Below are 25,582 nucleotides of genomic sequence, written 5' to 3' on the forward strand. Positions count from 1 at the left end.
TGTGTGCTCACAAATTGACCTTCTGTATTCAACTTCACTGCTTATTTGGACGTGACGGCAAGTGTATACACGTCAATTAACTTTAGCCTTCTCGATCATAACATAAAATGGAATCAGGAGTAAAGTCTGATCAACAATGTAAAGTTAAAGGGATGGTATAGTTTCGGTGGAGATTGGGCTCAGGTCTCCAACTTTTTTTGTGAGATAATGGGAAACCTTTTATGAAATATGAATGAACATACAATTCTAAAAACTGAAAACTGCTCTTGAAATGATTGAGATGTCCAAAAACAAAGCGGTGATAAACACTTCAATTCACACAACGTGTACAAATATACCCACTGGTGTCTTTCTCACAATGAAGTATACAGTATTGATATATTATGGGAGACCTGACCAGAAATAATGTACACAAGGGAATCGGGGTCTAGGTGCATGCCTTGGAAGTGATCTTATGGAACTACTTCCAGCATTCTTTCCAGCAGCATGTTACAATATGGAATCACATGAAAATATTTTCGTTCTTGCGATAGGTAGCCATAACAACTGTGACGTAGCCAAGTAAATCCGTTCTATTATGCCCTACTTCTTCGTGAGTGAGCTAATAATAATCAGACTAATCAAAACACAAAGAGTATTCGCCTTAGCTTTCCATTGACTAACAGTCAAGACATGAAAAATGACACAACGTCTTTTGGCCATTGAAAATTCTCGATACCGTTTCGCAGGATTCTATTCAAAACAGCTAACACGTCACATACGTCCTTGCCAGAGAATTTGTGCCTTTTGTTTTTGCTTTGTCTTTGTTCTTCTATTCTCCTATTATTATTTTGGTCAGATGCTGTTTTCAAGAGTTATAATGCAAATCAAAGACCGCCTCGGGTAGGCAAATTAATGATTTTGCTCTGAAGCAACACTAAAAAATTAAGAAATAGATTTAAAAAAATCCAATGCAGCCCTAAACAAAAGGATTAAAGGAGGTGACAACCAAATTGTCAGAGAAAAGACCGCTCTTTTTCCATACTTACTTTCTGTCAGTCTTTCAAGATATGCATTGATGTTCTTAGTTATTCTTATTGTATACTTTACGATTCGCATTGCTTCATTTTTTTTTTGAACTAATAAAACACTGTGATGGGGTAATGCATGCTTTGTACATTGTTCTACTGTTTTTTGGATGGAAAATGAAACTGAACTGAACTGAAAAACTTGAAGACATGCAAATGTGATGTCTAGAATAAGGGTAGCTTCGTTGTATCCATCTGCAATGCTCTGAAGGAAGGGTATAAGCTGAGCCGCAGTCTTTTTATCACAACCAGTGTTTCCACGTACATCACATTTTAAAACTTAAACACAGGAGACAAAATGCCGACATAGAGCACTTCATGAAACGAGGTTGACATTTCGATTAATTGCCTGCAAATAAAGTCAATTTCTCAGCCTCTAGAGTCGGTCATCTTGAATCTTAAAAAAACACACACATAAAAAGGATGATAAAAGATGGAATACAGCTTGTAGAGCCGATCTATCAAACGAAATAAAAATCGAGACTTTTAGAAGCAATCTTGTCCTGACCTTTCTGGCCACTCTGTTTTCAATTGTTTAAGAACATAATGATCTGATGATGCCGGTCTGTGCCGCCAGCTGACAAGACGAGGCAAAACAGAGCACTTTGTTTCTCTTCAGTGGACTGACACTTTATATACATGTTTCACAGATTTTAAACATATTATATTATTTCAAGCCACATGATTGCACCTGTATTACAAAGAGTACCCGTGTTTTTGCTTGGTTGCAGTCTATATGTCATCTTGATTCTAGCTATATGAAATCTCCATTAACCCTCTGTATGCTTTGGACGCCGATTGACACAGAATATCCAATAGGGTTGTACACACTGTCCAAAGTCCATTGCACGAATAATGTTAATAAGAGAGACTGGCGCGCCTGTCTCGCTGCCTTCCTATGTGCACAGACCCCTGACATTCCTTTTTACAACGTTCAAAAGGTGATGATGATGATGATGATGATGATGATGATAATGATAATGAAACAAAAGTTATATAGTGTCATTCATCTGTAGAAACATTCCGAGGGCGCCCGGCTCCTATAATGTGTCCCGCGTCATTCCCAAAGTTGCTGGAAAAGATAAGTTTCCAGTTCAGATTTGAAAGTATTGAGGTTGTTACAATTCCAAAGCAGGACTGGTAGAGAGTTCCACAGACGTGGAAGGTGAAACGTTTTTGTTTAGTTTTGTTTGTCTGTTTGTTTTTGTTTGTTTGTTTGTTTGTTTGTTTGTTTCGTTTTTTACCAGACCAAATACTGCTGATTCACTCAAATAAAGAAATGGTCTAAAACCTATCTCGACATAATTTCAGAGATGATGGATGGCTTTATTCCACAACTTCTACATCATCCATTTCAGCAGAAATGATTCAAACAGTTTATTGACCTCATAAATGCAGTTGAGTAGTAGCGAAAAAAAAAGAAGACAAGGAATATATCATGACCACTCCACCACTCCACCCCCCCCCCCCCCATTAAAAAAAGATAATAAATCTTGGTCTGATATCATTTTGACAATAGCATTAGCGGTGGCATAAGTGTATATGGTTTACAAAGTTTACCCATTCATCATAAATTGTTTTCAATTTCTGATTCTATATCTAACATGTAGCTTTGTTCATGCTTAAATTGCTGAAATGAAAATATAAATTATTCATGATACATTTGATACTCCTGCTGAGATTAAATACTAGTGGACAAATTGGTAAATGATAAATGATTTTCGGGTACAAAAGATATGTGGAAGGGCCTTGTTAAACGAGCTTGTTGGCTTGCGGATCCCGATAAAATCTTAGTGTTTACGGGAAGACATTATTCCAATTGGAGAGACAAGTACAATCTAAATGAAAAGATAGACATATGACGAATAGAGAAGAAAAATAAGCTTTGATTTTGTTGAAAAAGGTAAAAGGGGTAAATCAAAACTGTTTGCTTACAGGTCCAGATTAATTTCATAGGCCCGAATTCACGAAGGTGGTACAAATTAAATCATACTTTAAACCATGGACAAAAACCATGGAGCGCCAAGTGTCGCACGGAATATTTCGTTACGCAATTGGTCATTTCGTCGACAAAATGACCGTTTCGTTAACGAAATTGTCATTTCGTGGACGAAAAGTTCATTTAGTTACAAAATGTTGTTATTTCGTCACAAAATAATCATTTCATCGACGAAATGACTGATTTCGTAATGAAATGTTCCATGCGACACTTGGCGCTCCATGGTTTCATTTGTACCACCTCCGTGAATTCGGGCCTTAGTGTTGTAAACAAGATTACGGTAATCGGGGAGACAAAAAAATACCTTACCAAATAAACAAGAGAAATATATAACAAGTGAAGTTGAAGAAGAAGCTTTGATTCTGTTGTTACAGTTAAAGGGTAGCAAGACCGGAAAATCGTTTAGGTAAGGAGAGACAGAAGAGTATTTCAGGTAAAGGCACAGATAGCTTGGATTGTGTATATATGGTGAAATTTGCTAGATGCAGTACCTAGGAGAAGAATTCGCAGGACATCAAACTAAGTCATAATCGCAGAATATCCCATCCTTCCCCTATATGGGAAAAACGCAAGAGAAGGTGATAAAAAACGTGTCATTTAGGGAAGATTATTCAAGTTTCTCTTTAAACACTACCGTGGTCTTTATAAAAGCGGAAGGTGAAATGCATCTTTTTGCGGATAAGTATAAATAGAATCATGGACTTTTTCTTATTCTATTATTCTTCTTACACCATGTGTCTAATTTTTCTTGACTGGATATTCGATGTCTAAATTATACTTTGTTAACACATTTGCCTATTGACACTGAAGGTATGCGATTAGGCCTATTACTTTAGTTTCTATACAGTGTTTACACTATGGACTTCCAACAAATTTGTTGTAGGTCTATAAAGTGTACGATGGTTTGTGGTATATAGGCTATAGCTCATTGCATTATACTGCACTTTTTCCGACACAGTGCGCATGCATCTTTTTCCTTTATACACATATTATTATTGTACGACTAACTCCGTTCATTTTATTTTAATGACACTGCACGAATACGCCTGACTACTTGTAAAACGAAATAAGCTCATAATATTCTAATCCACTAATTGTGGGTTCCATTTGGTTACGCATTCTACCGTTTGTCTTTATTGTTCAGGTGGGAGTGCAGTGGGACGGGAAAGGATAATAAAGATTACATTAGTAATAAACGAAATTCATCATTTTAGCATTAGTATTCCACATTTTGAATGCATATGGGGTATGAAGCAATTTAAAGTAAAGACAGAAATTTTACACATCATATTTGCTTGACTTTAATGGCATACATTAATGGCATTTTCATGACACATAATAGGGCGAGAGTTTTATCTTAAAGTGATAGGATAAACATTAGTCTTTGGAAGGGACAAGCCTAATACATTTCTCTTGTCAAGATTAAATGTGCAGGTCTAGCGGCCTTTGTTCTTTGACGTTTTGGGACCAAACATGATTTAGGAATGTAAGAATATTGGGCTCTCTTTGATATCCATGTCGCGACGCCCTTTATTTCTATTCGAACAGTCCATTACAACGAACCCAGACAATGTGAATATGCAAACACAATATATTCGACAAACTCCAGCGATTGCCTTCCATATTATATTCATTGGGACTGTGCTCGCCGAGTGCGGTTTCTATAGCAACAGTCAGATTTTAAGCCGGAGCTTGGTATGATCGTCTGTTGATCTGAGGCTGGCAGTGTGTGTCAATGTGACATTTTTCAGACGAATATGAGAGCCGCACTCGTATACCAGGATTTATTGCCATAAACCCCTTTGAACCAAGTGATGGATACGAACAATACGATTTAATTTACTTGTGCTTGTATATAATGTGTGTGTGTGTGTCTGTGTGTCTGTGCGTGTGTTTTGATGTGTGTGCGTGTGTTTTGATGTGTGTGTTTGTTTGTTTGTGCGTACTTGCTCATGTCCATTTTGTCTGATATTTTCTCTCCATTTTTCCGTTCTCCGCTGATTGATGATTATTATTGTGGAATCGTTTTTCTTCAGTTCAGGTGTAAATAAATCCAGGAAGTAACCATATGTTAAACATTTGGTGAAATGAAAACCCCTTTTTTATAACATTATATGGGCATTGATTACATGAACAACGGATGGCTGAAGTCAGCTGGCTGAATCCCACTCTGCGTTCTTCTCAGATTATGTTCAATGGCAGCATTGATATTATTTTTCGTCATATCTGAATTACTATAAAATTATGTTTTATGTTTCATTTACTTCAGTCCCTAGTGTGTGCAGCTTGTTGCAACCGTACACTTAAACTGTGGTTTGACATGTTCACAAGGCAGAGTTGGACGTGACTAGAAACAACACTTCCTACCTCTGTTCAGCGACTTTAATGTGCTAGACCTCTTCAATAGCGATAGGTTTCATGTTACTCTATAGCGCTACGGCTATCATTATTGCAGCGAACATAACTCGATTCGACAGAGCAAAGGCTGCAAAGTGTCATTGGCAGCAAACACGCGTTGCGCCGGTCAAGGGCGCGCACGATCACTAATGCGTGATTAATTGAATTACACTTGTATATATCAAAACCGCCTTCGTCTAGACCTTACACCCGGATCATGCACATAACACGTTCCGCCCAGCGCAGCGGTCCGACTCACATTTGCCTCGGCGTAATGTGGTAGCGCGCATTTGCTCATGAGTGTGCAACACCGACTCGTCGTTCTTTCATGGAAGCATATGCCAAAGATCAGCAATGCCAAGAAACCCCGCAAGGGTAGATTTGTTGCTTGCGACCTCACTTGGGTTTATGTTTGTATTTAAATATATATATATATGAATGTAATTATATAGTGGGCTCGGTCTCGTACGTGATGGGTGCTGCATTGCAGGCTATAGTCGTGACGACGGAAGAAGGCTGCAAGCGGACATGGCAGTAGTTCACTTGTTGCCTTTTGTTGCTGCCACAGACACCAGAAACCAAACAGGTACACTTCCCAACTGAGCAGTGTAAAAGAGTCGAAAGCTATATAGGCAACAATAGAAGGCAATAAGTGAAGTACTGCAATGTCCGCTAGCAGCCTTTTTCCATACCATTATCTATATCCATATCTATCTCTCTATTATACAATCGAAAGAGCACGAATGCCTATGTGTGATTGTCGACCATGGACAACCATGCTGCCATCATATACTTTTCTTTTATTGTTTGTTTTCAACACACTCTACCAACATTGTTCAAACTGCGATTCATTAATATGTAACTCGTTTAGGCCTGGCTGGTTTCTATATTATGACACTTCATTGGGCTGTACACGTACATAGAAACAAAAACTAATTAAAAACTCTCTATGTAGCATCAGGTAGCTTTCTTCACTGTTGATAATTGCGTTGTGATGAAACACAAACAAAACACTAAAACCTTGCAGAGAAAGATGAATAGAGTAACAGAATGACAGTAAGGGAAAATGGAGGAAGGGATGATAAATGCCTGTGTTTATGTGATATTGGCGTTGGCATGATGCTATTACTCACGTAATTATCACACAGGACATTAACGATAAACTATGACATCATCAATGTCGATTACCTATTGCAGGCGAGAGTATTGCGGGAAGACCGGTGCTATTAAACGCCATTCAGATCAGACAGAGCACATACCAAACAAACTGGATGCTACTGGTATTATCTAAAGAACTTTTTATTCTAAATGTCTGCGCTTATTTTGTCATTGTTCATTTATGATTGCGCCATCATCACTACTGATGACTTTTGCTTTTACCCACCGAGTGAAATTTATCACTTATACACCCAAAGAAAAGAAGAATCTCACATACACCTTTGTGCCATTCGTGAGTCACGGTGTAAAGACCTATTATACATCATAATCTAATTCAGTCATGCAGCGATATTACTTTTCTCAATGGGACCTATAGAAAACCAATATAAGTTTAGGCTTTCTCCGGTATCAATGCTATATTCCGCAGCAAGATTCATTTCAATTCAATTCATTTATTGTCATTCTCATTTTTTCCAACAAAACATAACACAGAATAAATCCAGAATTATAATATACGCATATATACATTAGAATGTGCGAAACGAAAATTAAGTTTTAGAGATATTGGCAAAATACTATAAGTTATGTTTAGAAGGGAAAAAGAGAACTGAGATAAAATAACTAGGACAGAATGGAACAAAACAGATAATTAGAACAGAATGGAACAAAACAGATTGTACCGGCTGAAAGAAAAGGATGAAATTGGACTCTGGGAACCATCCATGGGAGTGTTCGGATTTTCCAGGGTTATTTCTTGTCTCTGCAGGAAATGTAAGCTTGAATAATTGGACGAATCTACACTTTGCGTGATTTTATTGTCTAGATTGAACGCCTGAAACTGTCATTTTTGTCAACAAAGCTCTGTCCAAACAATGACTTGAGATCTAAAGAATAACAATTACAAAATGCCGAAGAGATCTGGATGTTTAATCATATGATATTATGGCTAGTGAGTACATTCGATTTATGTTTCTGATTTTCTGTTGAATCACAAAGTTAATCTCACTTTCCTGTCAATATCAATCCTCAGTTTTCAAAAAGAAATAGAGAGTTCTGTTTATGGCATCTAAATACTAACATTAACCATTATCTCGAATCACTCTTCGTAAGAACTGTAATATGATAGAGCGACTGATATTTCAATAGCTTTGCGTCTTATAATGTCACCGTATGATAATATAAGTGCTGCAAGCTGAAAGACAACTGCACAAAATAAGAAATGCTTCCTTGCAGCATCCTTACATACGATATTCATTTCTCTCGCTTGGTATATTCTTGCTGCGGATCGCAGATAACCTGTGACGTCATAAACGTCATAAACGTCTCAGCTGATAAAACAGAGGACAGCAGACCGGGCCAGCAATATTGATTTATAAGAGAATTTCGTCTAGATTATGTTGTAGATCATTATTAACTATCTTGCAGTTCAGTCCTTCAAGTGGAAAAGGAAAATAGATTTTATGAGATCTTGGTACAAAATTATCATGAAGGGATTATTCCGATAACCTATTAAAACATGTATGTATGATAAACCAGCACTGCAAAATAAGGAAACTCCTTCCTGCCGGAGGAGCTCACAAGTCACAATTGTAGAAACAGGTTGCAGCACTCTTCGTCAGCGGCCAGTAAAATTATATATATATATATGTATATATATATATATATATATATATATATATATATATATATATATATATATAATATTATGAATACATATATGTATATATAATATTATACATACATATAGTTTGTGTGTGTGTGTTAAATATTAATTTCAATTTCTATCTTTAAGAAAGCATTTATGCAAGAAAGGTAGTATCTCCTAGGTAGAACAATGTTGTTATTTGCGTAAAAAGGTGTGATCTTTCTTTCTGCACAGCGGCATTAGCTGATACTATATTTGCATTGATATGAATCTTAACAAATAAAGATTATTGAAAATGTATAATAAAATAGATAGTACATAATTAAAAGGTAATAGATGATTAAGATAGGACTTGCACCATGGCTGATCCTGTACATGTTCGACAAATGCATAGGCCAAATGTATTTATATTGCAAGGAGGCCGAAGGCCGCGTTGCAATATACAAAGCAGGTTTGGAGTGTATGCATTGCTAGAATAGTGAATGAAATTGCATTTACCATTTTTTGTTTATAACACTGATTTGGCTAGATTACCCTTGCAAGAATCAAAGAAATTAAATACACATTTCTTAATTTCGTTATACAGTTATAACGATCGTTAACTAAAGCAAAATCATTGAATGTTACGTGGTCCCGATTCGACTGATCACAAATCTTGCTATGAATTCAGTATTCACGATAGATATTGACATTTTGTGTGTGTGAGTAAGTGTGTATGTTTGTATCTGTACGTGTGTGTTAATATCATTGGGACTTCAGTGACCGCAGAAAAGTTTTTATTAATCGACCTTAGAATTATATATTTATGATACTAATATTTCATTCGATAGTGTATCATACATCCAGGCTAGATATCTTATACTTTATTCTATTTTTTTTTTTTATATTTGACATAATTTTCCCATTGAGAAAAATTAAAATGCAGTTCTAATTACAATTTTGATTTTTCTTATCTCTTATGTATATTCCGACCCCGTCTTCCCAGTCAAGCAAACTGCTTTTTGATAACGGTCTCCTTGAATATTACGTTAATGCTTACGCATATACGTGTTAATTCTTCCACGTACGTCAATATCTACATTATGTTATGTGTATGATAAGATATATCTGATTTCATCATTTCGTATATATAATTGTTAATTTTTCACTCTTTTTATTTGTGCAAGCGGACAAGATAAAGTTAAAGAAACTGGAACTGAAAATGACAAAATATGAACTGAAATTGAGCACTGAAAATAGAAAATAAAGAAAACTGCAGCAAGTCTGGCACAGACTGTCACAGCGGTGCAGCGCAGGGGCCGTGGGAAGTATTGTAGCGTATAGTGCTTGTATGTTGTGTGTGTGTGTGTGTGCGGGGAGGGGGTACGACTCAATTCCATTGGTCCCTGCAGTGAAACGGCACAAAGAAGGATAACGATATAAGAAAGATGCCCAGCATGCATTTCGTTGTCTGTCATAATGAAAGACAAATTCAATTAGAGCTATTACCATGCATCTTCAGAAGGCAAGGGAATATAGCCGTTACATTCTACGAGTGAAAGTCAAAAGAATAGGCATTCATCATTATCTTTTTTTTACCACCCCATTGGAAAGCTTTGCTTTGCTGGCAGATTTACGATATTGTTAAAAAAAATCCAAACGTACATCACTCAGTTTTTCTTTATCTCATGTCCCCCTCTTCCTATGCATCTCTTCTAACACTGTCTAATTAAATTATACCTTCATTACAGACAGCTAGAGGTATTGCAAACCTCTGAAAGCATATCGTGAAATATAATGCTTTAATTTACAATGACAATTTCGAATTACTTTCTAAATACGCAATTATTGCAAGGATAAAAAGTACTAAACTAAATCGTAAAAATCAAATACTTTTTAAATTCAAAGGTAAAATGATTAATGTTCTCTGTTTGACATTATCACATAATGACGGGATACATCGGGAGAGCAAGGAAATGCTTTACTGTCAATATTTCATATACTATCAACAGGACCGAACTTCATCCAATGAGGCAACAATAATGTTTTATACTGTAATATTGCATAAAAATAACTAAGATGATATTCATATTGTGAGAGATATTGCGTACAGGAACAGCGAGGACATTAAAGGGATCGTATAGTTTTGGTTGAGACCTAATTTCAGGTTTCTAACATTTTTTGGTGAGATAATGAGAAACCTCTTAAGAAATATGAAAGAGCATGTAATTCCATGAGGAATTCAACGTTTATTTGATGAAAATTGGTTTTGAAATGGCTGAGATATCCAAAACAGAGTGATTCTAATAAGTGTGGGACCCACACTTTATCATGATCGCTTTGTTTTACTTTGTTTTTGGATGTTTCAGTCATTCCAAACCCGATTTTCATTAAATACATTTTGAATTCCTCTTAAAATGGTATGCTCTGAACTATTTCATATGTGTTTTCTTGGTATCTCACAAAAAGTTAAAAGTCCAATTCTCATCTCCACCAATACTGTACTATCCCTTTCACAATTACTGCTCAAGATTTATTCAGAACTATTGTATTTACGACATTCGTTGCAATGGTCGTGTCAATGTTAAAAGCAAGCACACACTTGCGTGTTACGACTGGTGCAGAGCATAGTGTTTTCAGCAAAACATGAATATACTGATCTACTGTAACCGTGTTGAAGAAATAAAAAAAAAGTATAAGCACTGCCAATGTATTTGGCGAAGAAGAGGAATGAATTCACATTATAGGAGTAGATTTATTTTACACAGTTATGAAACGACTGAATACAATGTCAAGAGCAGGAAGCAATCTTATCTTGCCATTCATCTTCAATGTGATGTGCTTAAAAAAGGACACATCCATCTGGTTGACAATGTTACGAACATTAACTAAAGAAGGACAAGTGGAGCGTGGGATTCAATGATAAAAGAGAAGAAAAAAGAACGAAATGACATACAACATAATCTCGTCATCTCTATACATTGTTATATTTCAAGGATAAACCCTACCGGAATATGAAGGTACAGGGTCATGGGTGGCTGCTGATCACGAACTCTGTTCCTGGAACCCCACTAACCGTCCAAAGCCCGCACGGTTTTGCTAAAAGGGTGCGTTCCAACTCGTATACCTTTTCTTTTCAATTATTATAATTACAACAACAGGAGCAACAACAACAGCAATGTAATGATAATAAAAAATAAAAAGAACGAACATGATAATAATGACAGTGATGATGATAATGATAATAATATTAGTAAAAATGACTGTTAATACAATTATTGATGTTATCATTATCATCACCTGCATCATCATGATTATTATTATCATTATTACTACTATACTGAGGATGATATCTGTACGTGGATATATTCGCACTTTAGGAGAATAGTTATACTTTCTTGTTCGCTGCTAAATAATAAGTCAAGATGTACAATGTATGATATCCACGATTTGATTTTGATTCATAATATTACTGCGGACTATTCAAGGAACAGTCATTCACATAACAATAATAAAAAAAAGAACATTTACCACAAAGCCAAGTTCGTCAACACCCTGGGAATATTTTTATCTAAATTCCAATTCAATGAAGTTGCTTCAAGCCATCTAAACGAAACCGGTTCTAGGCATTGGTAATAGCAATACATGCAAGTACTCTGACTCCATTGGACGAGTAGTGTGCCGAGGCAAATGATAAAATATTTAGTAGTCTAATCACTCAAACTCATCAATGATTGATGAAACCGCCTCGCTGTTCTTATCAGTTCCATTTACACAGATTGAGAGCCGTATGGGGACAGTAAAGCTTAAACTGTTCTTTCATGCAATAAAATTTCCTTTCATCGCAATTCTTATGTGCACTTTTTATATTCCTCATCGATTGCTATTTTCTTTTGTCATTGCCACAATACTGAGGGGAAAATCATGTTAATGACAAACTGCTTAACTATTAAATGAAGCCAACACATTTCAGGTACAATGACATTAACGGTTAAGGACCATAAATGTACAGATCATGAATGTTATCACTTTGAAAATAACGGAAAATGTTGTTATTTTCGAAAAAAAACACAGCTAATTCGACAATACTATGGTTTCTCCTAAATTTTCCTTCTTTAACATGAATTCAAGCATCTCTTTTACGCGACGTTAATTCAGCGTCGGAATTTCCAGATCAATCACATATGTTGTACCCAGTCTTAATTCTTAGAGTTGTTTTCTTCAGTTACGTGATAATGGTTTATACAAAAAAGGGAATAGTGTGTGACTGGAAAGTTTCTAACTTGTGTGAAATCATTAAAATTGGAATTCATTGCTTTGTGTCTTTGTCCCGTTTTTGCGATGGCAGGTCACATTTACAATTCTCCGTAAACCATCAGGCACGCTCATGCTAACTCACGTACACACAATTACAGATATCATTAGGCATTATAAAATTAACATAAACGCAGTCTCTTGATTAGGATAAGAGACTGGAAGAAAGATAGATGGAAAGAAGGAGGAAAGGAGAGAAAGAGAGGGAGAGAAAGAAAGTAGTAAAATAACGAAGGATGGAGAGAAAGACTGAGAGGATATATATATATATATATATATATATATATATATATATATATATAAGAAGAAAGAGAAACGATAACTTACCCAGTGTGATACATCATTAGAGGCTCATCGTAAGGTAGACCTCATACCACGTTAGTTCCACTATTATCGCTTCACGTTACCTGAAAGAAATTGCACAAAATCATGACGATCCAAAGGGTAAAATGCAGGTATTGGAAACCCAGTGGAGGGCAAACAGAGAGAGAGTGAGAGGAGGAGCTGGAGAGAGAGAGAGAGAGAGAGAGAGAGAGAGAGAGAGAGAGAGAGAGAGAAAACACACAGGGAGAGAACTCGTGTTGGAATTATCAATTTAATTATCATCGGATCCATAGCAACGGGAGAAACGGTTTCTAAGGGAAACAACTTTATTGACATTTGCTGCTACTGCGTGTTGGTATTGGCGTTTCACAGTAATCTATGAGGTCAGTACGCGACATTCAGTAGCCTTCATGCTCGGAGTACTGGCGCCTCCCCCTCCCCCTCCAGACTTCTCATCAAGAAAAAAGCCTGAAACACCGCAGAAACTGATTGCGTGGGCCAATGCATATTACCTGTCGTATCGATGCAGAGTAAACATCGCTCTGACATTACGTTCGTGCATTACTCTCACGAATTGTGCTTGCGTGTTTGTTCATGACTGAACATTATGTGCCAGTCACGAAGCGTATAGCAGGCGTGTGTCGACTGTATGTATGTATGTATGTATGCATGTATGTATGTATGTACGTACGTATGTATGTATTTGTGCAAATACAATGAAATATTTGCTTTGTGGCACGGGATGGGGTGACGTTGAAAATAAATTGACAGAAATTGGAAGAATAAATTGACACATTTTTTTTTTCTTTTTTAACTCGATTTTTCTCTAGAACGAGACCCTAATTTCATTGAGATATTGAATTTAAACACCAGGATATTCACTGGTGTGAATGTCAAAAACTAGAATCTACGAAGGATGATTCTCTTGGATGTCGTTATTCGTACATTTACCAGAAACGGGAGAGTGCAACATTTCATTTAGATTTTATATTTGGATCTCTGTTGTCTCACACACTATCTCACAACGTGCATTTGCGATTGCCGTCATGGTGACTTTTTGATATCCCCTGAAATTCAACACTATTATTTACATGGTTAATAATCCATGCTGTTTTATCTGCGCAGGTATAGGCCTATATAAGAAAACGTAAACATATGCCAAGAGAAAGGTATAGTGTTCTCAAGAGTGACGAAACCTTCCTAGTATAGATCATGATGAACATAGAATCAAAACAAGAAGCAAAAATCTGCTCTAGGCCAAATGTAGATTGAGTGATTCAGGGTCTGGTACAGATATTGGAAAAGCTTTGATTTTATCATGTTAATAGCTCTGTGTTTTTTTTTTCTTTAGGTTATTCACCGTGTAGATTAAAAAAAACGAAACAGAGGCTTTTATGTCATATTTTACCTGAAATTATGTGAACAACTGTCACGACACTATATCATGATTATTGATATATGTATACAAGGAATCATCTTCACCAGGCTATTGTGAGGGACTATTGCGATATGATGAGCTTCGTGTATTTACCAGGGCATTATTTAGTCTATCGATTGCGTCTCTTGGCTGAAAAATACATGGGACATGGTTACAATTGAGCTACGCGCACCAAACATCCACATTGTACGATGAAACGTCAATGCGAGCGACAGCGGGGGATAAAATGGAATACATCGCTGAATGAAAGAAGAATATTGATATCAACCTTGAAAATCATTTCCGAATGGCGAAATTACATTTCACTCAAAGTGAAAGCGATGCATATTTCAGCGTACCAGACAACCGTGTTCATTTCAATATCCAGTACCACCATTAGCTATTGTCTGGCTCTGTGCGCTCCCGCTCCCTCTTCTTCTATTCTATTTGCGGCCATTGTATCAAGAGTACATACATCAAATTTCGGTCTGCCTGCTTGAAGGTTTTCTTTCTTTTTGTTCCCCTGAATACTTAATGAATAAAACTCCGCTGTTTTTCCTTATGATGCCAAACCAGGCTTCCCTTCTTTGAAAACGTGTGTGTTCTGATCTCCACATAGGCCCTAGGAATGATTTCAGCATTTCCAGTAATTTTCAGCGTTATCCACTTTAGACGAGAGGACATTTCGTCCATAGTTATCATTGATACACAATAATCATAATTATGATAAAAAGATTAATTGAGTTTTACTACTTTATGCTTGCTTTGTTATAAGGGTATTCTTTTTTCATTCCCTGCATTTGAGTATGCTATTTGAGTTCCCTTCAATTTAACGAGCAGGTACATTTTTGCCAAAATGCGAATGCTGATATCAATTTTTTTTAAATACAATTCTTAGCTTTTTCAGCTTTTTGAAACAATGACACGTATTCAGATATATATCCGTCTTTCACCAGTATTTACATTAATTTGAAACACTGATTTTAACAAATTAAAAAAACACACTTCTTTCCTTTATGTCATTTCATTTTTCTTTCTTTCTCTGAACAGCATTCCATGAACAGTTTCCCTTCGCTTTCCTATTGTCACGTGACCTCAACTCCATCTGATTCCAATCAAAATTTAATGACCTTCTGCTACCCACGCGGCCAGTACGAAGATGAGCCAGATCTAGAGGTGTCATATATAATCATATAGCATCTACCACAGGGTAGGGAGAAAAATATATAGAGAGACATACTCTTATCTGCGATTCAAATCACACCTTCTACTCTATTTATAGGGAACAGGACAGTCTACTTATCGAGAAGGCCGCCGAATTACTGCTCACTTGTTCTTTCCAATATACCCCATTCCTTCTTTGCCTCTTCTTAGATGTGTTCCTCCCGAATTTCTGTTTCTTCTCTATTTATCTCGGGAAAAGGTTTCTTTTTTTTCAAATTCAATTTGCCCTTTTTTGACTCGTCCAAAATAAATGTAATTTACATTTTGTGTAGAACAAAGATTATTCTTTATTGTATACAAATGCATGCATTAAAGTAAAAATTATGTTATCTGTTGCTGACTGCTGTTTACTTGTCCCTGATTTTTTTTTTAAATCCGTAATATTACAACATTTAGAAATTACGAGTACCAAACATTTCAACGAGATAAAATCAATCTAATAAAATATGCTAGAAAGCGGAAAGATGCCAAAAAGACAGAAAATAGACGAAGAATAATTTATGTTCATAAACAAAAATGTGGGAGTATTTGCAAAATATGTTCCTTATCAATATGACGCATATATTAAGCGATCCTGGACTCAAGGCAAAGACTATGTGAATAACTCGAAATGTATCTTTCATCATGCACGATTAATAGCCGCAGTGGATTCAGCAGGCAGGAGAGGGTACAAAATGAAGACATAGTTTATTGGTACTCTTCCATGGGAAACGTTTTCCGTTAAAATGGTAGGAGGATAAGGTGAGGATAACACTACTTTAGCAATAATTCTATTCTTTTGCAGCTGGGCTTTGGCTAATGTTGCTGGCAATGAGACAACATTTGTTTTGATAATTTACGACAGAATGACTGGGATGTCTACACACTTCATTCCCTATACCACAGCATCGGTTTCGTTTCATGCTTTTCTGTTTTGGTGCTTGAGCTGCTAGAGAGATCATCGATGATTGTTGTGACGTCACACTAGCACTCCTGACAATAAAAGATGTCCCCCTTCCTAACCATAGAAAATCTCTCACAGTTCGTCTCTTGGTGACCACAGGCAGGTGACAGGTGCCTGTTCGCAAATGATTTCAATTCTGCCCTGCTTTCCTGTACCGACAAAACTTAAACAGATTTGGCGATTACCGTTTCAGTACATGCCAAGACCAAGGTATTTATTGCATCATTCCTGGTAAAAGCTGAATATTACACTTCAAGATGGCTGAATCGGCGACACAACAGAAAGTAATCGTGCATGAACAAGGAGGATTCACTCCACATCATATTTACCTAGGTGCTCTGTTTGCGTTTTGCTATACTCGTGGCAAGCAGCAAATTTTTGTGGCATGACATTTGATTATAACAAGCCATTTCTTGAGTCGGAGACAATCCTCGTATATAGCAAAACAAAGTAGGAAAACATCAGTTTGACAGATTGGAATCAAATACGTGCAGTATGTAGTTCATAACCAGCATTAACACCAATAAGTGATCGATTGATAATTTCTACTGTATAATTTGAATTTGACATTGATTAAGAGTGAGATGAATTCGCAGCATGAAAAACTTTTTCTCAAGAGATACTGTCTGTACGTGCATGTATTAAGGGTAATTGCATGATGAAACTTTAACATCCAAGCCGGGTGTGATATTTTCATCAAACTGGTCCTGACTACAAAGCGACGCGCCGAACGAAAGCAAATGAAAGCATTCAAATGAAACAAATTAGACTCTTGCTGTCGGGTGGTCATCAGGGAAATAACATGGCAATATGGTTATTGCTTCAGCTTGCTCTCTTCCTCTCTCAAACCTTTATTTTTGTTATTCATCCCCCTCCCCAACTCCAACTCTCTCTCTCTCTCTCTTTGGTAACCTTGCCTTGAGTGTTGATACAATACATCTACTAAAGTGCATCGGTACCCCCTAAAATTGCAACTCGCTTTTGAGCTTGATTTTATGTCTCGATGAATTCATGAAGTCTTGAGAGTTGATGCTGTTGGTAAAAGTAGAGTCGAATACTTTTGGTCATTTGTCCATCTTCCCTCACAATGATCATAGTTTTGGATGCCACTTAATTACAATACATCATAGTTAAAGAAATGTTTGTTCCTCCTCGGAATAGGCGACCAAATCATGGAAAACAGAGATATGTGGCTCTTATAGACCGTAAACAAAAGACCGAAGCAAAATCCTGCAATATTACATATTGCTAAATGTATATATATATATATATATATATATATATATATATATATATATATATATATTTATATATATATATAACACGTTGTATGAGAAGGGTATATATAAGTACTCAAAGGTAATGAAAAACGTGTCTCTTGAAGTTCATGTTCAAACACTAAACTTAATGACGAACATGATAATGCCGAATTGAACATTGGTAATGAATTGAATGTACAATGTAAGATGTCGCTTTTAATCATGGCAATACATTGATTGTAATTTATTTCTAACTAGGTACAGGGAATTGAGGATAGTGCATTGGTTTTGGCGTTTGCACACTGCCCTTTCAGCGAGAATGGCGCAGAGCTCGAACCCTCGAGCGGCACTTGCGTCACTGGGTCAGACGTACTTCCACAGCGCTATACCTCTCTGTACAGATAAGTAGCCTATAGAAGCCGGCTAGTGTTGAGCTTGATTTAGCATACGAGCACCGTACAGAGGCAGTCTTAGATGGCGGGAATACTACGCTTACAAGGAAAGGAGGGGGAGAATACTCAACACTTTGTGTAGTCGTACCTTTCATCACGCATATTCTTATCAACCTGACCCAAATGTAAAATGTTGCAACTGCCGATCCAGCATTTATCCGTCTACCGCAGACCAGTTTGGCCGGATATTACACTTCAATATTGATACAATGCTTGCGTCATCGTGCCTTGGGTCAACAGATTCAGCAGACAGTAAGAGCTACTGAAAACCTGAAATGCGAGACACCCGCAGCTCTGATAGTGCACACGCCACCACGTGATCATTGCATGTTACTTATGGCAAAGGGTAACAGCATAATAGATAATTACGAGAGTAAAGTGAAATAATGGAGCAAAAACTCAACTTCTTTCAGAAAAATTAATTGTGCAATGAACGCAATATTGTTTATTGTCAGTATTATTCAACATAGCAGCGTCATAACATTCAATAACCAAGTAATCTTTATTAGTAAAAACACAGGTGATTTGAAGTTATGAAAATGCGATAAAGGTATAATGTATTCTATTATTGAGTGACAAAAAAATGTTATGTTTTGGTATCGTTATCTTATTCTGTCGTTAAATCTGGAACAACAGATTCTGTGAAGCTGGACATTGAAAACTGATCACAGTCGATAAATTAGTGCTTGTATTCCTATCGAAACGAGCTCGATTTAGCATCTGAGTCTCCCCAAGGGGGAAATTGGAAAGTGAGTGGTGTGTAACGAACCTCTGCAGGCCGCAATTAGTCCACTGGAGCGCAGTCGCTAGTCGTCTCCTGAAAATCCCACGAGAACTCTCCCGAGATTACTCGGCAGACTGGAGGCTGCCACAGCGTCTTGCCGCAGTGTCTGCTCTGAAAGTCTGCCTTGAAGAAGGGAACACAAGCGAGGTCAAACACATCGGGCCAACAATAAGTGGAGATGCCAAGAAGTCTTACATGAACATGATGGACGTGTCCTTCTCACTGTCAGTTTTCTCAGTCATTTTTTCTTCTCATTAAGCAATATGTTGATGCCTTCAAATCATTCTTGTTTGATCGACATTGCATTTTTCTTTCTTTATGTACGCACAGGTACAAGTCACTACAAACAAAATCTGAAACAATGTAGTGACTACCATCGTGCAAAGCGCTTAATCTCAGATTTTTCAACCTGGATTTAAAGAACCGAACAGGTCGTGGTGAATTTTTGAAGTATTCGTGTAATTCTTATACATGTAGAGCAGTGGAAGAAAACCCACCAAACGTATAGAACTTATAATGTATATATTTCATTCATGGCACAGTAGAATATAACTTTTATTACAACACACAAGTCAGTCCTACAAAATTTCATATTCTGGAAAAAAAAATAGACTGCCAGGTGAAAACAAACCCCATCAAATAACAACAACAACAAAAATTAACAATTGTTCCGATATTTTAATCCATTGCTCAAGTTGATAACAACGATTTTTTTTTTCTGGTGCCATCGCAAGCATCTCGAAAACGCGCGAAGGAATACACAAAAATCAAAAAAAAAATCACAAAAGTTATTTGTTGTGTTATTTATTGATTCTTATATTAGTTCTATCTAATAATTCGTATTGAAATTCCTGATGGCCACAGAAGATGTTACACAGCGCCTTACGTGGCGTATCCTTCGATGCTATCACGATGCTAAATGCGGATAAAATCTCACGAGACGGGAAGGGAAGGATCGGAGCCTTCGGGGGGATTCAAACAACAGGAATCTAACCTTTTAAGACATACTAAGTGTTGATGGAGACAAGTGTGTAGGTTGTCGTCAAGTGCTGTTAAGATCATAAAGATGCATTGATACAAGGTAGCATCTGACTTCCTTTTACAAGGGAAAAAAAAAGGAGATGTCGAGTAACAGCTCAATCTCTTCTCTCCCTCTCTTTTGTTTTGTTTTGTATCTCTTTTATATAAATCATATGCTTTTATCTTTCTGCTGTTTCCAGTCTCTTCTGCTTTATCAGTCTCCATGCTCGTTTTTATTTCTTGTCAATCCAAGCCACGTCCATATGTTTATATGAATATGAATATGCTTCCAAGATGAAAAGCATTTCGTAACAGTTTAACATCTACTAGCGATTAAAAAGGTAATTACATGCGTCCATATTATACTCATTTCTGATTCTATCTAAATATCTCTCCGTGCCTGCGTTTTTGTGTATGTGTGTATCATTGTGTGCATGTGTGTATCTTTGTGTGCATTTTGGCAAAGTGCCAAATCAATATACTGTCTTCTTAATGAGGCGAGCTCAATAATTAATATTCTGGCCCACTTCCCTGTTCAGCCTGCACTTCCTCTGGAGTACAAATCACTTGTGCGCCAGACGCCCATTCGTCAACCAACGATCTTTCTCTCCAGAAGAGCTCGCTAATGAAAAAAAAAAATGTCAACGTATTTTCCCCTGTTAATCTTTTACTTAACTCCGAGATGAAACATTCATCTTGAGACCGCTTTTATTTGTAAACATTCAAGTGGTGAGTACGTCCAAAACATCCTTGAATCGCTGATAACATTTCATAGAAGAAAATTTCAGTAATTGACGAATTAATATTTGTAATGATAAATCGATGATATTTTGAGCAGCTCAGCTGAATAAAAACTCCGAAACATTCAGTTTCCGAAAAGTCATCGAACAATACAATTGAAGGCGGGTCCTATCTTTCTTATCTGCTGCTAATCGCAGTTTTGACATTTAATCAATGGTTACTTTTCGCAATATGATATTCTGAATGTACCTAGAATGCTAAGCGGATCCATAGCGGGCACTCTTTTAGCTGCCAATCACGTAAGAACTAGTCATGGCGGAAAACTGACATTTGAATAAGGAGCGAAAAGGGGGCAAACACAAAAAACACTCTATGGACTGTGGCGAATTTCAACCCGTGGGAGCTGATGATGGCATATTCCGTCGATGGTTACTTGTGCCAGCCGAGAACTTAAAATCACTTGAAGTCAGGCTATGACTACAATAATTTTTCTCATGAAACACACACCCATACACTATACACAACATTACTTTCAATAGTATATACCTATCTCCATTCAATACACCGGAAATATTATAAACTGATACTGCTGTAAAAAGTAATCATTCATATTCCGTATAAAAAGAAGTAAACAAAATAATCATTAGGTCTTGTATACACTCACACACACACACACACGGTTTCCATCCTATGTGCGTGAGTGTGTGTATCAAATCAAATACATTTGTGACTTGTTCGAGAGGGTAAATTGTAAAAAAATATAATAATTCCCAGATTTCACTCTGATAAAATGAGAATAATAAATTCAACGGAGGTAAATACACAAGTCGTTCAGCGAAAATCTCGTTACTGCGCCGCTGTGAGAAGGGAGTAATATCTTAGTATTTTTTTTGTTTTGTTGATAATAGATAATGCATGGAATTTTACAAAAGGAAGTATGTATACTATGTATGTATACTAAACGGGGAAACCCGCCGTTCCGTCAATTTCTCAAAAATTAAACGTTAAAGAATTTGTAAGAATGGTGGCTAATCAATCTCCACACTATCTACGAAATCGTGAATCTGAAAGAGAACAGGAATAGCCAGAATTTGAATAAGAAAATATTGGTTTGAAGTGTATTTTTTTTTCGTGGCATTTGGTTTCGGGCGATTTTCTACTTAATGTTAACTTGCACATTGGATGTTACACACTCTTTATCTACATATAAGTGTTGTGAATATTCTTGGCTGATTGCATGTTTCATAATGACGTCTAGAAAGAAACGAGGGTTCAATTTCTTGCTTTTGAATCGATTTTTTTCGAGTCAATCTCTCTTGTTTTTCTTTCTAAGAAACAACAACAACAATCATCATCACTTGACGCGGGAAACGGTACCTCATCATGGCCACTGACAAAAGGTGTCGCGCTAGGATGGGTTCATTTACATTCTACTTTGCCAGGAGAATGAGGTATTTTGTTGCTGCGTTCTGATTTTTGGAATATGATATGCGTGAGAGTCTTTTTTTTTCTACGAAGAAAAGGATATGCATATTCCATCTATTTATGTTTAAATTTCACGATGGAAATGAATATGAATTATTTCTTTTAATTTTTCAGAATGTGCATTCTCGTTTCGGTTTGAATTATCCCATACAATGCTATATTGCTTCTGAACTTTGTAAACATTATAATATAATCATAGTCACTAAAATTTCCTAACCTTGTAGAGACAGAGGAGTTACAATAAAAATACGACAAGAAACAAGAGATCCATTACAGCTACTCACTGATACTGCGATCAGAAAGATGTTTGTTCAGCATTGCTGTGCATCACACCATTTTAATTGTTAGTCGGTCCTTCAGCTAATATACGTGTGAAGCTAAATATTGGTTTGCCATCACACCATGCTGCGGCCGAAATCCCTCTTAATAAGCGCAACGACCTGCTAGTCAGATTGGGTTTGCCTGTGAAGTTCTTCTGCGTCTTTTCACGTCATTTCCTATACTATGAATGTCGTGCTTAATTAAAAAATGATGAGTTTTAGGCTCCGTATTTTTTTTCTTCTTTTTTAGATTCGGTCACCTCAATGTGATGATTCCTCTTTTTTTAATCTCATAACAGGGGATGGTCACTGCTCGTCATGAGGGTCCTTCACATACACGCCAATAGTAAAATATTTCTCAGTTTGTTGAATTAGAGTCGTTATTGTTTTAAAACAAGGATCCCTTTCAACTCAATTAAGTAGTATTAAGAAATCTCTCTCTCTCTTTCTTCCTATCTATTTCATATAATCATATAGCATTGGTACTCACTGAATCTACTAGGTTTAACACAGATCATAATTTTTTTTTTGCAAACGGTGATGATGGAACAAAGTTGAGACGCAAATCAAAGAGTCAGCTGATGGTCAGCAATGGTCAGCTGAATGGTCAGCTGCATCACCAGTGATTCTCAAACTTGTTTTAAGATTTCTTCATGTAGCATGCAGGCATGTAGCATCTTTACCTCTCTGTTAAATTTCATGGATAGAAAGTCTATACATAGGCTGATATGAATCTCCTTTAACGCAGCTGACGTATTTCACAAATATTGGCTTATGAAGATTCGGGATGAAAACCGTGGAAATTGTCTTTGAACTTATTTCTTTGTAATACCAAATTGAGTGCCAAAAATAAAACTGAAAAAAGTATTTTTCTTTGTTTTACCCCCAATTTTGTCATACACATCAACATTCGTCAATAGCCATCCTATTGTGGGGAATAGGGTCACCATCCAATATGGATGGTTTGGGGGAATATTCCACAAAGCAGTTACATTGGCTTAGTAGTTACGTATCTGTCACACCAGCAGTAAGTGAAAGTTCGCATCTTGATTAGAGTTGAGCATCCGATACGAGCAGAAATAAAAAAGAAACAGAGCAAAACACCAAAACAAACAGATAACGCCATGGGAAAAGTGCGTAATTTACCCATATTTTGTGTTATCGCAACTACAGCAGGACACCGCAGAATCATAGATGTCCATGGAGGATAAATTGTGGGGGGAAACGGTCGATAATTTCCCGTTACTAGCAATTTCCACCGTGATATTCGACTGTTTGATTTTCCTCTAAAGCTTTGTACGCTCTTGTTTATTTCTATTATTTAAAGAACATCTCAGGATTCTATATACATAGATTATAAAAGAATGCATGGGCAACGAATCTCATTTGGCCCTGCCCATACAATAAAAATGTAAAGATGTAATGGAAACGTAACGTCACAACATTAAACTCAAGGCAGAAGTAGATCATTCTCCTTATACACTGCATATTTCCCGAGATAACACGCTTTCTTAAGAACATAAACATAATATGATAAATAATAATGGTTCTTCCTCTTCCAATACTTGCCAGTATCATTGTCACACACACACACACACACATACACACACACACACTCTCTCTCTCAAAAAAAAAACCAAAAAACCAAAACCCCCAAACAAACAAACAAACAAACATACAATTTTAACTCATAAGGCAAGCATAATAACATAATGAACATGTGGAATAATTGTATTCGACTGATCGGCAGAAAAAAAAAAACACACACAAAACCTTTCAACACCAAGAATGGTTTGTTTGTTTTTGACTCAGCCAGGTTTGTAACAACCCAAACACAAAATGTCGATTCAAGCCCCCAACTTTCACTCAACATTGTCATAAATGTTCTTTAAAGCTTTGAATTTATCAGATTATTACGCAGCACAAAACTAGTGTGTCAAATATGTTTGACTCTTGACCCACAACCACCATGATTACAGTTCACACTGCATCATCAATAAGCAAATATGAAAAAAAATACTGTATTTTCATAATGTGCAACTGCGTTCAATTACCGTAGCGCAAATTGTATTTGAGGAATGTTCTTATTCTTGGTGACTGAATTTTGTTATGACAATTTTAGTGGCACATATTACATTCACACGTTAAGGGCCTCCAGTAATAATTTCTGTATAGAATTTTTTCGAGGAAGAAAATGTTTCTATGTAGCTTCTACAGTAACTATGCCCTTAATCAGAAAATGTGTTAAAAGCCATATTTAAAACAAGACCAAGAGCAGAAACGAGAAGAAACAAAACCCAATACCCAATAGATGCCAGTTCCATTGACTGTGTTTTCATGCAATTTTATTTTTGTTTTCGTTTTTGCAAAACCTCTGAAAAAACAACTAAATTTGCAAACAATCAACCATTGATATTGTATTCTCATATATTCGACGTTGTTTGCTTAGGAATACTTCAGGATGTAAAACTAAACGTGTGATGGTGGCCAGTGGTGTAACAGCGCAGGAGAGATTTGCGTCAGACCAAGTATGGTAAAATGGTCCTACATGCCGGCAGTCACGCATTGGAAGAATAATCTTACCTCAATCACTTCTTGACATGTTCTCCAGCGTCAATTCGAATACCGTTTCCGTGCTCAAACAGCCCGAGTGCTCTGCCGCTGATGGGGATAACATCTGGGTAGGCTGCGACGACGTGTTACAAAAACACACACACGTTTACCTCCACTTCCATATTCTTCCAACTAGTATGAATTACAATGGTGAACCGAAAATAAAGATGTAAACACAGTTATCGTGCCTTTTTCCAGTGTTTCACAATTTCACTATGACATTACATTACTGCTAGCACACAGGCATATCATATTTGTCGACTGAACACAGCGTCTTCGTCGGTTGCCTCACAACATTCCCAGACCGTACCGTCGGATAATGTATTCGCACGTAGGCTACGCATTTCTCGCCAGTGCACTCTCACTGCTGCTGGCGCCGTCCACCCAACGCTGATCATGCACACACACACAACCACTAACACACAACGCACAATTTCAGCG

General features: G+C 36.8%; 1 long non-coding RNA gene across 1 annotated transcript; it reads right to left on the minus strand.

The window, feature by feature from the left end:
• Positions 1-12,924: 12,924 nt before the first annotated feature.
• On the minus strand, positions 12,925-25,256 carry LOC139741571 (uncharacterized). Its single transcript, XR_011711631.1, has 3 exons — positions 25,112-25,256; positions 18,948-19,081; positions 12,925-12,966 (listed from the first exon to the last, which is right to left on the minus strand). It is a non-coding gene; the product is annotated as an uncharacterized lncRNA (long non-coding RNA).
• Positions 25,257-25,582: the final 326 nt, after the last annotated feature.

This window comes from Diadema antillarum, unplaced genomic scaffold (assembly GCF_040938485.1).
Source record: "Diadema antillarum isolate AM-2024a unplaced genomic scaffold, OU_Dant_1.0 seq00000935_RagTag, whole genome shotgun sequence".
NCBI classification, from domain to species: Eukaryota; Metazoa; Echinodermata; class Echinoidea; order Diadematoida; family Diadematidae; genus Diadema; species Diadema antillarum.